Source organism: Dipodomys merriami, unplaced genomic scaffold (genome assembly GCF_024711535.1).
Source record: "Dipodomys merriami isolate MVZ:Mamm:240054 unplaced genomic scaffold, mDipMer1.0.p SCAF_246, whole genome shotgun sequence".
NCBI classification, from domain to species: domain Eukaryota; kingdom Metazoa; phylum Chordata; class Mammalia; order Rodentia; family Heteromyidae; genus Dipodomys; species Dipodomys merriami.
In genome coordinates this window covers 365088-376705 of record NW_027203893.1, presented here as the reverse complement: position 1 = coordinate 376705, position 11618 = coordinate 365088, and the positions used below count along the sequence as shown (strand labels likewise).

The window sequence follows — 11618 nt, the reverse complement described above, 5'->3', positions numbered from 1 at the left end:
GCAATGTCTAAATAGCAGGCTAGCACATGGGCTATGGCCCCCTAGGTGCATCATATCACAGAGGATCTTGGCATCATGGCATGTGCTAGAATGACGATGATGTTAGTCCCTTCAGAGTTGATGAGATGGCATTAATCTATTTATGACTGAAACCTCTCTTAAAGGTTCCACCTCCTGACACTGCTACATTGAGAAGTTAAGCTTCAGTGTGAGCTTTGATGGTGACAGACCATCAACAGGCTTCTGACAGAAGCAGGTGTGACCATTGGAAGCCGAAGTCATTCATAAACTAGGCACCTTGGACAACTGCTTCAATCTCTTTGATTCTGATATTTTCTGTATTTGGGGCCATCTCACAGCTAGGATCCATCGAGTTCATGTCTGTTCCATGTGCCAGCTTGTTATGCTGAGTGTGATATAAGCTGTTAAACAATAGGGAGAACAAGGACGGAGATGGACACAAAAATGGAGGTTTGTCATTCTTCATGACACTTAATTAACATTAATAGATTTTATAGGTAAGTCATTAGAAAGCTCTATGTCATTATACAATACTTACATAGAGCCATGTAATACCTACTGTATGACATGGAAAGATACCTTGTAGAGCAGCCTGTTTACACATAATACAGAAAATCCTATGAACAAAAAGGATGGGGAAAAAATAAGTTCTGGCCTACAAAATTAATTGTCAACCTCAGAGTCAAAGCACACACCCTGAAAACATTACTGGAAGGAATAGGAGAAACCCTAGTTCTCCTTGGCAAAGGCTGAAATTTTCTTAATAGAGACCCAGAAACAGAACAAATCAAAGAAAGGTTGCACAAATGGGGATTACATGAAAGTGCAGAGCTTGTGCATGGCATAAGACATAGCTGGCAAAATCAATAGAAATCCTGTGGATTAGGAGAAAATCTTCACTAGCCATACAACAAACAAAGGTCCCATATCTAAAATATGCTTGGAACTCAAAAAATTAAATACCCCTACAACAAATCCTCAAATAAACAACTGCCTGATAAATAAGTGGGCTAAAGACTTAAAGAGAAAATTCCCAAATTTCCCACCCAGTGTGAGCCCAATTGAGTGACATACAAGCCAAGTACGGCTCTCTGATAAATTTCCTAAAACCATTAGACTCCATGCCAGCATGATGTCACTTGTCTTCTGGTGACAAAGCCTCGGGATCTTTCAAGAGAGAAGCTGTCAGGACCTTAACTCCACCTGCCATGGGCAGTTCAGAAGCTTTACTATTTTGCTCCCTCAGCGACTAGTTTAATTTTGGGATAATCTCACCAACACAGTCTCCTAATACCACTGTCCCCAAGGGGAGACCCTCCATCCAACCAAACAGTCAAACAAACTGGAGGTGTTCTCTTTGGGCAGGACAGACCAGCCTTTCCAGAGTCTATTTCCAGGGGCTCCCTTTCCCCCCAGATGCCTTGGAAGGGACATCTGCTCCCTCCAGCAGCAGGCCTGCCATTCCTCCCAGACCTGCACTGACCACAGCAGCTTCTAGACAGCTGGACACTGCATGTCCAAGTTAGGAGAAGTGTTGTCTCCAAGTTGTATGATTCAGGAGATGCTAGGCAGTTTTTTGTGCTGGCAGGTGTGCCAGGTTGAGGACTCTGCAAAGCCAACCAGCAAGGGTTCACCTACCAGCCTGCCCAGTGTGCAGCTGGCCAAGCCTGGTGTCTGCTTGGGCTCTTGTTTCTCTAGATCTGCAGAGTTAAGGAACCTTCAGATTCCCTCTGCCAGAGCCAGCACTGAATTGCCCACAAAGAGTGCCAACTGCTCCTGGTCCATCTACTGCTGTCTTTAGCAATTTCCCCCCACTAGCATGGAACTCTCTGGTGCAACCAGTCTTAGTGGGATATGTCTGGGTAGCAAGCACGCACCTGTTTTCATTTGTAAGCCAGCAGACTACTAATACAGGCTCATCATCTGCCTCGTGCCAACCTGGACAGCCCTGCCCCTCCCAGCTTCAAAGCCCACCCTGTGTTTAGGGGTCCCCTGAGCTCAGGTTCTGCTCCCGAACCTGCCCATATATTCTGAAAAAAGCCCAGAGAAATACTTGGACTTTTTTGTGCCCCAGAAGTCAGGCCACAGTGAGGCTTATTCAACCCCTGCCTTGCTCCAAGCATATCTTCCAACAGAAGAACACCCCCAGGCTCCACTGCAGACTTCTGATAGGTAAAACAAGAGGCTGTGCTTGTGCTGTCCACAGTCACTAGCCAGCAGTCCTGTCAAAGGGGCATCTGCTAAGGCCTCCCAAGTAGATACAGGGGCTCTGACATGAAGACAGAGGCAGGCAGGTGCATCCGTGCAGGCTGACTTTGGAGCAGCTCCTCTTCCAGGTGCAGACCTCGTGCCTTTGAATCAGATCATGACATTGCAAAGATCACAGCACACACTAGAAGAACCCAATAAGCAATGACCCTGTGCTCAAAAACCTGACAGAGGCGGGAAATCAGAGAGAGAGAGAGAGAGAGAGAGAGAGAGAGAGAGAGAGAGAGAGAGAGAGAGAGAGAGAGAGAGAGAGAGAGAGAGAGAGAAAGGCTAGCTGTGCTTTGATGCTGTTTCAATATCCTTGCCAAGAAAAGCATATTTTTATCTAGAAATAAAGAGGAAAACTTCGAACTCTAATATAGATCAATCTAAACTTCCTACCATAAACAATCACAAAAGTGGAAGCTGTTTGATAATAAATATATGTATATAAATGTACATGTAATATAAATATGTAGGTATGTATATGTATATTCAAATATACAATTTGAATATATATGTATAATGTATAGATGTTTAAAGTACAGAGGGAAAAAAGTAATACATACTATTTGAAGGAATAATAACAAATACCTTCCAAATTTTGATTGAAAGCATGAACCCTTCTATGCAGGAATCTAGCAGCTCAAAAAGTCAATTAACATAATTACCCAGGTCCACACTAAGACACATTCTAATTAAATAAAGACAGAAAACCTCCCAAAGCACAGAGACAACTCATCACACCCAAGTGATCTTCAATGTTATTATGAAAAATTTCTCATGAGAAAATAGGTTAACTATTGGACAGCAAGGGCAACAAATTTAAAGAGCTAAAAGGACATATCTAAAACCCACCTTTCTAACAAATATACTTCTTCCAAATGTAAGAGATGAGCTAAGTACCCACTGATGGCTAAGGCCTATAATCCTAACTACTCAGGAAGGTGAATTGTGAGGATTGTGGCTCAAATCCAGCCTGGAACTTGTCTCTCAGGAGGAAGTTGTAGCACACAGGTGTCCTTGAGAAGAAGGGAGGCCTTTGTGCAGGGCCATTGCTGGAACAAGACATAGGATAAGGTGGCCATCAAGAATGGAGGCTATTAGCTAGTGTCTCCACTGAAGCAATTTATAATATGCAGTAGTCCTCTAGAAAATCACAGGATTTTGACCTCTGTCCTAGTGGTTTCAGAAATGCCATGATAAAGACCAGAGCAACTTCAAACCCACCTGGAGTCCTTAGCAACAGTCTTTGAGTGTCAATTTTGGCAGGCTATGATTGCTCCACTATTTCTCTGACCTCACTGGCCCAGACTCTGATAGGTCCATTTACTCCATGATATCACTATGCCTGGTTGTGATTGCTCCAAGGTGTGAGGCCCTGTAGAATATATAGGAAGCCACCATGTTCCAACCTATGTCAGTTAACAGATCTGGGAGCTCTTGCTTGATGAACTGCTGGACTGACTCAAAGCTGATTGTTTTGGTTGTGGGGACTGGTTGTTGTTTGGATTTTGGTATTTCTTTTTACTTTTTCTGGGTTTTCCAATATTTTATTTAGTTTATTTTAGGTAGGATTGCTACCTAAATAGCAGAAGGATGGAAGAACACAAGAATCAAGCTCAAGCTCCTTGAAGAAAGAGATCACCAAACAATACCAGATGAAAGAGCTCATCCACAAAGGTACCTATGGACAAGTGAAGCTGGCACATCCCCAACTCACAGACAAGGATGTGGCATTTAAAATACTCTAGAAGTGAGAGTCCTCATCATTGGATAAAGAATGAGGTGGACATTTTTAAGAAGGTATGGCACAAACACATCATTAGGTTGTACTAAGTGAAGGAGAAGGAAGAGTATGTATATCTCATCATGGAACTGGCCATTAGGGGATACCTCTTGGGGTGGATCTGAAAATCCTGCCATCAATATGAGGATGAAACCAGGAGGCTCATCATACAAATTGTAAGTGTTGTTCACCACCTATACCAAAACAGAATCACACGGACCTTAAATCCAACAACATCCTATTGGACACCAAAGGCAATATCAAGGTCAGTGGTTTGAGTCTGAGCATCTGGCTCACCCCGGGGCAATTCCTAACACATGTATGTGGTGCTGTGCTATTCTATCCCCCTGAAATATTCCTGGAAGGAAGAAATGATGCCAGGTGCAAGGGAGACTGAGATCTGAGGATCAGGGTTCAAAGCCAGCTCAGGTTGGCTCTACCATCTGAACAGATTCATACTGATACCAAAGACTATTTTGAGGAGGAGAAGGCAGAGGACAGAGTTGGCTAGCAAAATAGCTGCCACTCTTCTCAGAACAAGCTGCTGAATTTGGGCCTAGGAACAGAGCAATTCCAGCCAAGAGATATCAAAGATAACCTCACTTGAAAGCCAGCAGGCTGTTATTGGGATGGAAGAGATTTGTAGGGGGTCTACTAAAAAAATATTTGTAAGTGGGACCCAAGAATGGAGATCAAAATATTGTTTGCCCAGCAATGCCCTCAGTCCATCCCAGAAGACAGGTGCACCAACTGCCTTAGGAGGGATTCCAGACAAGGGGCACCTTGTACTGCACTGATAAACTGACATTGTAGTTATTAAAGCATATAATTTTTGTGCATTATATCAGTTCCTTGCACATGCAAAATGATTTGAATTATATTTAAACTACACCTTAGTCTTTAAAAATGTAGTTTGATTTATTTTATTCTATGTTATTCAAGATGAGTCTCATTATGTAGCCAAGACTGTTCTCAACTTCATAATTCTACTGCCTAGGTACAGGTGTGTACCTCCATGTCATCCATCATACTATAATATGCACCTTTTCTTAAGTTTTAATATTTTATTTATCCCTTGGCAGTACTGGGGTTTTGATTCAGAGGCTACTAGGCAAGCAAGTGCTCTATTCCTGCCCCAGTCCTTGCTCTTCATTTTACTTTAGATAATCTCTTATTGTGTTATTTTGCCTGGGTCTTTATCAGACTGTGATTGTAATGTATTTTTCTGCTGGGAAGCTGACATCTACCTCAGATAGTTCAAACCCTTTTTGTCTTTTTATAGTTTTAGTAAATATATTTTTTCTTATAATAAAGGTGGTACACAGAGTCATTACAATATATGTCATTTTAAAATTCAAAACCTTATTTTAAAAGAGTTAACGTGCATATAATCACTAAAATTTATCTCTAGAAAAAATGACTACCAGAATAAATGTTTTTGGAGGCTGGGTCAGTGGCATTTGGTATTGTTCTCACTTCAGCTCTAGACAATGCTACATAGTTCCAGACCTGCATGGCCTAAATAAAACCAAGTAAAAAGTAAAAAAAAATTATCCTTGAGGGCACAGCTGTGGAAGATTTGAAATACTTTTGTACATTATATTGATCATTTGTACATTTCTGTGGTGATGAAAGTGATATAGCAATAATGTTAGAATTTGACACATTCTTCTAACAAAGCATAGCATTACCACATGTCCCAGCAATTCCGTTGCTCATTGTATACCCAAAAGAACTGAAAACAAAACCAATAGCTCACATGCCAACGATAACATCAGCAATGTTTACAATAGTCAGGAGTTGTAAACACCTGGAGTGTCTATCAGATGAATAGGTTTATAAAACGTGAGGTATGCATAAATGATGACTCATCCACAAAAGGCTGTAATTAATATATATCTGTCATGGAAGGACACAAAAATAATCTATTATGTGAAATATATTGACTAAACCATTTCATAAGAGAAAAATGGAAGATTAAAAGTTTCTGGGGCAGGTCATTGGGGGTGATTAATACTCAATGATTGTGTGGATTCCATCAGTATTGAAAAGAAAGTTCGCGAACAGAGGTAATGGTTACAAAGTAGTGTGGATATAATTAATATCACTGAATTGTATTCCTTCCTAGCAATCATAAGGCCCTATTTTCAACCCCCTGCACATCCTAAAAAAGAAATGCTAAATCTTCCTTCTGTTACCTGCCTTGAATGGTCGGTGCTCTTCTACTGTTATGATTGTATTCCTCAGAGGATCTCTGGTGGATCTCTGATGTTTATTCGTACATTTACATATGATCCATCATTTGAATATTGAGTTTGAATTTTAAAGGATTTGTGAATTAAAATGAGGGCAGTGGCTGTAGTTTAACTCGAGGCTAAAGAAGGAAGATCCCTATTCAGACAAGGCTGCATAGAAAGATCATTTCCAAATCACCATACTAGTGCTGAAATTGGAGGGACAATTGCTTGTAAGTAATTACAAGTGAGAGAAAAGTAAGAGATAAGTTTCTGATCACATTAGATTTTGGTCATGTCAGTTTAGATTTAATATTTGCATGAATTTTAAAAATTTTCCTTTCCCCTTACTTTCAGTATGTTATTTTGAAATTTTGTAGTGTGTTCTTGTTTGCTGCATTTAAAAGAAACATAGTTTTCCTTTGCATTATATTAACATTTTTTGTACTACATTGTGTTTTTACTTTTGAAAGATTTTATGGTTTTTTTTCTCAATCTAGAGAATGGCCACTGCCTCAGAGATTTTGCTCAGTTCTGCCAACTGAGTCACAGCGCAACTTCCAGCTTCTTCCTTTTTGAAAAGTCTCAGGCAAAGCCCAGCATGACTAAGGAAGTTGAAATCTGAGGCTCTTGGTTTGAAGCCAGTCTGAGCAGCAAAGTCTGAGGTTCTTTTATTTTCCATTGGTTGTGGGGCCTGAACTCTAGGCCTAGGCGCTGTCCCTCAGCATTCCAGCTTAAGGTTAGCGCTCTATCAATTGAGCTGCAGCACCATTTCCGGCTTTTTTTTTTATATGTGGTTCTGAGGAAACAAATCCAGGGTCTCATGCATGCAAGGCAAGCACTCAACCACTGAGCCAACTTCCCAGCCGGAGTCTGAGATTCTTAACTCCAATTAATCACCAAGAAGCTGGAGTGGTAGGACTTTAGCCTTGAGTAAAACAGGGCAAGTTCAATTCTTCGTACTGGTAATTACATGCACAAGTCTCATGGACGTTTTTGGTAGGTCTGGCTTTGAACTGCAGCCCTTAGATTTCAGCATCCTGGGTAGCTAGGATTTACAGGCATAAGTAACCATCCTCTGTCTTATTTTACTATTTTTATCCAGCTCTTCCCTTCAACCTCAATGTTTTTTTATTGCGGTCAATAGACCTAATCTCTGGGCCTCATTGCTGTTTCTTAACTATTTTTACGGAGGGTAGGGTTTGAACTCTAGGCCTGAGTGCTGTCTTTGAGCTCTTCAGCTTAAGGTGAATGCTCGAGTTATTCACCCACAGTGTCACTTAGGGTTTTCTGGTGGTTAATTGGACATAAGAGTCTCATGAACTTTCCTTCCCAGGAAGGCTTTGAACCGTGATTTTCATACCTCAGCCTCCTGAGTAGCTAGGAATACAAGACAGAACCACCAGTGTCCTTGTGTTTCTTAGCTTTTTGGCTCAAGGATGATGTTTTACAACTTCCACAGCTCAGCTTTTAGCTTTTTTCTGGCTTATGGACATAAGATTCTAATGTACTTTTCTGTGTAGTCTGGCTACAAACTGATCCTCAGATTTCAGATTCCTGAGGTGCTCCAATTATACACATGAAACACATAACCATTGCCCATTTTAAAATATTAATATGTTCTTTTTTCCACTTAAAAATTTTTTTCATTTTTTAAAAATTTTTTATTGTATATGTGCTAGTCCTGGGGCTACAAATCAGAGACTGGATACAATGCCAGAACTTTTCCTTCAAGACTAGTGGCTTACTAAATGAGCCAAAGGAAAGCTTGTAGATATACTTGTTTTGTCTTGGTGCTTGAACTAAGGCCCCAGGTGCTGTCCTAAAAAGTGATTAAAAAGTGATTGCCTAGTTTGCCATTTAAGTCACAGCTCAACTCTTTTTTTAATTCTTGGTAGCTAATAGGAGATGAGCCTTATGAAAAGCCCCGCATGAATCAGTTGCCTGAAATCTGAGGATCATGGTTCAAAGCCACCCAGGGCAGGAAAGTCCATGGGACTTTTAGCTCCAATTTATCAATGAAAAGTTGGGAGTGGTGGAGCTCTATCCTTGAACAAAACATTCTCAAGCCATAGGATAGCACACAGATGCACACAGAGAGAAAGCCTTATGGACTTTCTTGTATGGGCTAACTTTGACCCATGCTCCTCAGATTTCATCCTCTCTTCATCCTCTCTCCGTTTAAAATGTTATTGGTCCTGCGGCTTCACCTCTGACTCTGGGACCTATATCTTAGCTTTCACAATCAATGCTGGTGTTTTTAACATCTCTGCCACAGCTCAAGGTTTTGTGCTGTGTAACTGGAGATAAGAGTCAAAAGCAGGTTCCTGCCCTGGCTGACTTGACACTGCAATCCTCAGATGTCAGCCTCTTGTGTAGTAAGGATTACACACATGACCAGCAACATTTGGGTCATTTTAAAACTTTAATATGTGCTTGCTTCCACCTCCTTTTATTTTTATTATTTTTTTTTATTTTTGCTTGTCCTGGGAGTAGAAATTGAATTTCAGATGCTCTCTCAGTGCATACATGGGACTAACCATAACATTTGGCATTTGTGGGGAAGTTAATTGGAGAGAAGAGCTATGCCAGATTCAGGAGGCTGAAAATTGAAGAAAGTCCTTAATGCTCTCTTCTATAATTAACCACTAAAGGCTAACTTGGACTTCCTATCACTCTACTATCCCTCATGACGGACCTGGTCATCTACAGACACTTTCTTGTAAATGTCATCCTTTGAAAACATGTACAATTCTATTTGTTCCTCATCTTAAGATCTAAACCTACATAGCGCTGATCTCAATTAGTCATGGAATACCAAATATGATAGGAAGACAAACCTGAGAGAGACACATGCAATACAAAAGCAGAGCTTGCTCAGTTCCTCAGCACTCAAAGAGGGGAGGATTTGGAAGGGGGAGGAGAACTTCATGAGCCTTTCTACTCTTTATTTTAGCAGTAGGTTGTGGGAAATGTGTGGTTTTATTTCAACATGAAAATATCTCAATGCATGGCGATCTTGCCTGATGGGTTTATATTTTCTGCATAAATGTTATGGAAACTCATACATAACTCTCTTTTCATCCTGCAGTAAAGGTCAAAGCAGCAGGAAATGGAGATGATAACAGATGATCGCCAGAGTCACAACTTAAGAAGGTTTCAGAGGATGGGGATTTTCCCTTGACTCCTTTTCCACTTTCTTCTTATAGCTTGTAACTGTAGGGTTGATGTTGACAGTTGTTTGTGGGAATTTTTGTTTTTCTCCATATCCAAGTCTTATCTCTGCTTAGTTTGCTTCTCTATGCAGTATTTGACTTGCTCAACTCCTGCCTGATTGCATCAACGAACTCCTCTTTCAGCTTGGTTAGTTCTTTTCTGATCTCATCTAAAATATCCTGCTTCAGTCTGTCACAGTCAAGGCTTTCTGTCTGGACCCCGTCGGCACTGGGCTGGGACAAGGGTGTGGACTTATAATGGCTCATAGGACCTGTAGTCAAAAACAATCTGATTTTTCCTTGGAGAATCTCATCTGGAGATGACGGGTGACTTGCTGCCATTCATTGTATTTGTTCTTTCCCAAGGTTTCCTGGTTGGTTCAGGTGTACTTGTTGATGAGACCTTAGAAGTTACAGGTTCTGATTCTTCATTTTTTGCTTCTATTATTGATCCCTTTTCGGCCATTCTCCTTCTGGCCATCAGGGGACTCATTTCCTCCATTAAGCTGCTACCTGCCAAGAGAACGGGTCCATTTCCACCACCCATGTCTGTTTTAGCTGACACGGAGTTCACATCTGTGAACATCGGGCAAAGAGACATCTTCCACCCATGACAATTTCCTAAGCTTGGCTCCAGCAATCGCAGCTGCAAGTCCAGTTAAAGGACGATTGTCTTCTGAAAAGGATCCCAGAAAAAAAAATACGGATGCTGGAAGGGAGGGGCAGGAGGTGGTACAGGAGAGGGGCTTGATTAGGAAGAGGGGGTGGGGGAAGAGGGCCAGAGGCTAGCAGTGGGGGTTAAGGAGGAGAGAATACAGAGGCCTGGGCTGGACCTGGTGGGAGTGGTGGAGGAGATGGAGATGCAGGTGGTCCCAAGATAACACCCTGCTGGGCTGGAGCCTCCGACAACTGAGAGGCTTCCTGAAAGCCTGGCTCAGAAGCAGAGGGTTCTCCCCGCTCAGAGTTTACAGGGGTCTCCACAAAGGCAGAGGTGGCAGTACTCGGCACTCTGCTCTCTTGATCCCATTCCTCTTGCTCCAGCTGCTCCATCTGCTCCCGCTCCAGCTGCTCCACCTCTCTCTTTCCAACTTCTCTCCAGCCTCTCTCTCTCTACATTTCTCTCTCTGGTCTTTCCCGCTCCATTTTTTCTCTCTCCAGCTTGTCCCTCTCCAGCTCCTTCTGACATTTCTGTTCTTGCAGTTGTCTTCTTTGGATGTCCAACTCTTCTTCGTATGGGCCATTTTGAATTTGATCAGGCAGTTGTGAATTTTGTCTAGGCAATGTTGGTCCTGCCTCCTGTGAATTCAGCACTTCTAAGGCAATGCATGCCTTAGATGCCTATGATGCACATAGCACTTGCGAAGACATTAGCATCCTCTTTGCTGCCATAGTTAAGACTGTACATCTGCTTGGCATCTCACCACTGGTGGAAGGTCTGTGTTGCTTGATTATACTTTAATCCTTTGGGGATGGCACAGTTGATCACCAATTGATGATCCTGGATCTTCCTGCCCAGCACTCTGAATGTGTTGTTGCCTGTATGATGATGGATATGAACTCTGCTGAACCACAGCTGGCATCCACTTTTATTGGCATCATCACAAGCCAATGCAGCAGCTCTTGCCTGACTCATTGAGCCAGCAGGCCTGATGCATGCGGCACGGGAGTGGGCTCCTCTGGGACCGCAGGGTTGGCTCATTCAGTGCTTCTCTGCTATACTGGTGGCCAGCTACTCCATCACCTGCTGTCGCGCCGGCCAGGCCTGGGTTGCAGGGTAGGTGGGCCGCTTTGGCTGCCTGCTGCTGCCGCTGCTGCTGCACAGGCCCCTGAGGACCGCGAGGACCAAGAGGACTGCAGCCGTCCCAGCCGTTGGAGGATAGTGGGGCATGCCAGGAGGCGCTGGTGCGGGGCGTGTGGAACACTCAGGCTCTTCCCTCGCCCCTGCCCTCCCCTACCGCTGTTGCCCTCCCCGTCTCTTCCCCCGTATAAGTAAACTTTTATATCTTACAAAAATAACTTTTACCTGGGGACTGGTGGTTCATGCCTGTAATCCTACTCAAGAGGCTGACATCGAGGATCACAGTTTGAAGCCAACATAGGTAGAAAAGTCTG

The 11618-nt window shown here is 42.6% G+C and overlaps 1 pseudogene; it reads right to left on the bottom strand.

Annotated features, from left to right (window-relative positions):
* Positions 1–9590: 9590 nt before the first annotated feature.
* On the bottom strand, positions 9591–11139 carry LOC138835991 (protein enabled homolog; annotated as a pseudogene).
* Between the last annotated feature and the right edge of the window lie 479 nt (positions 11140–11618).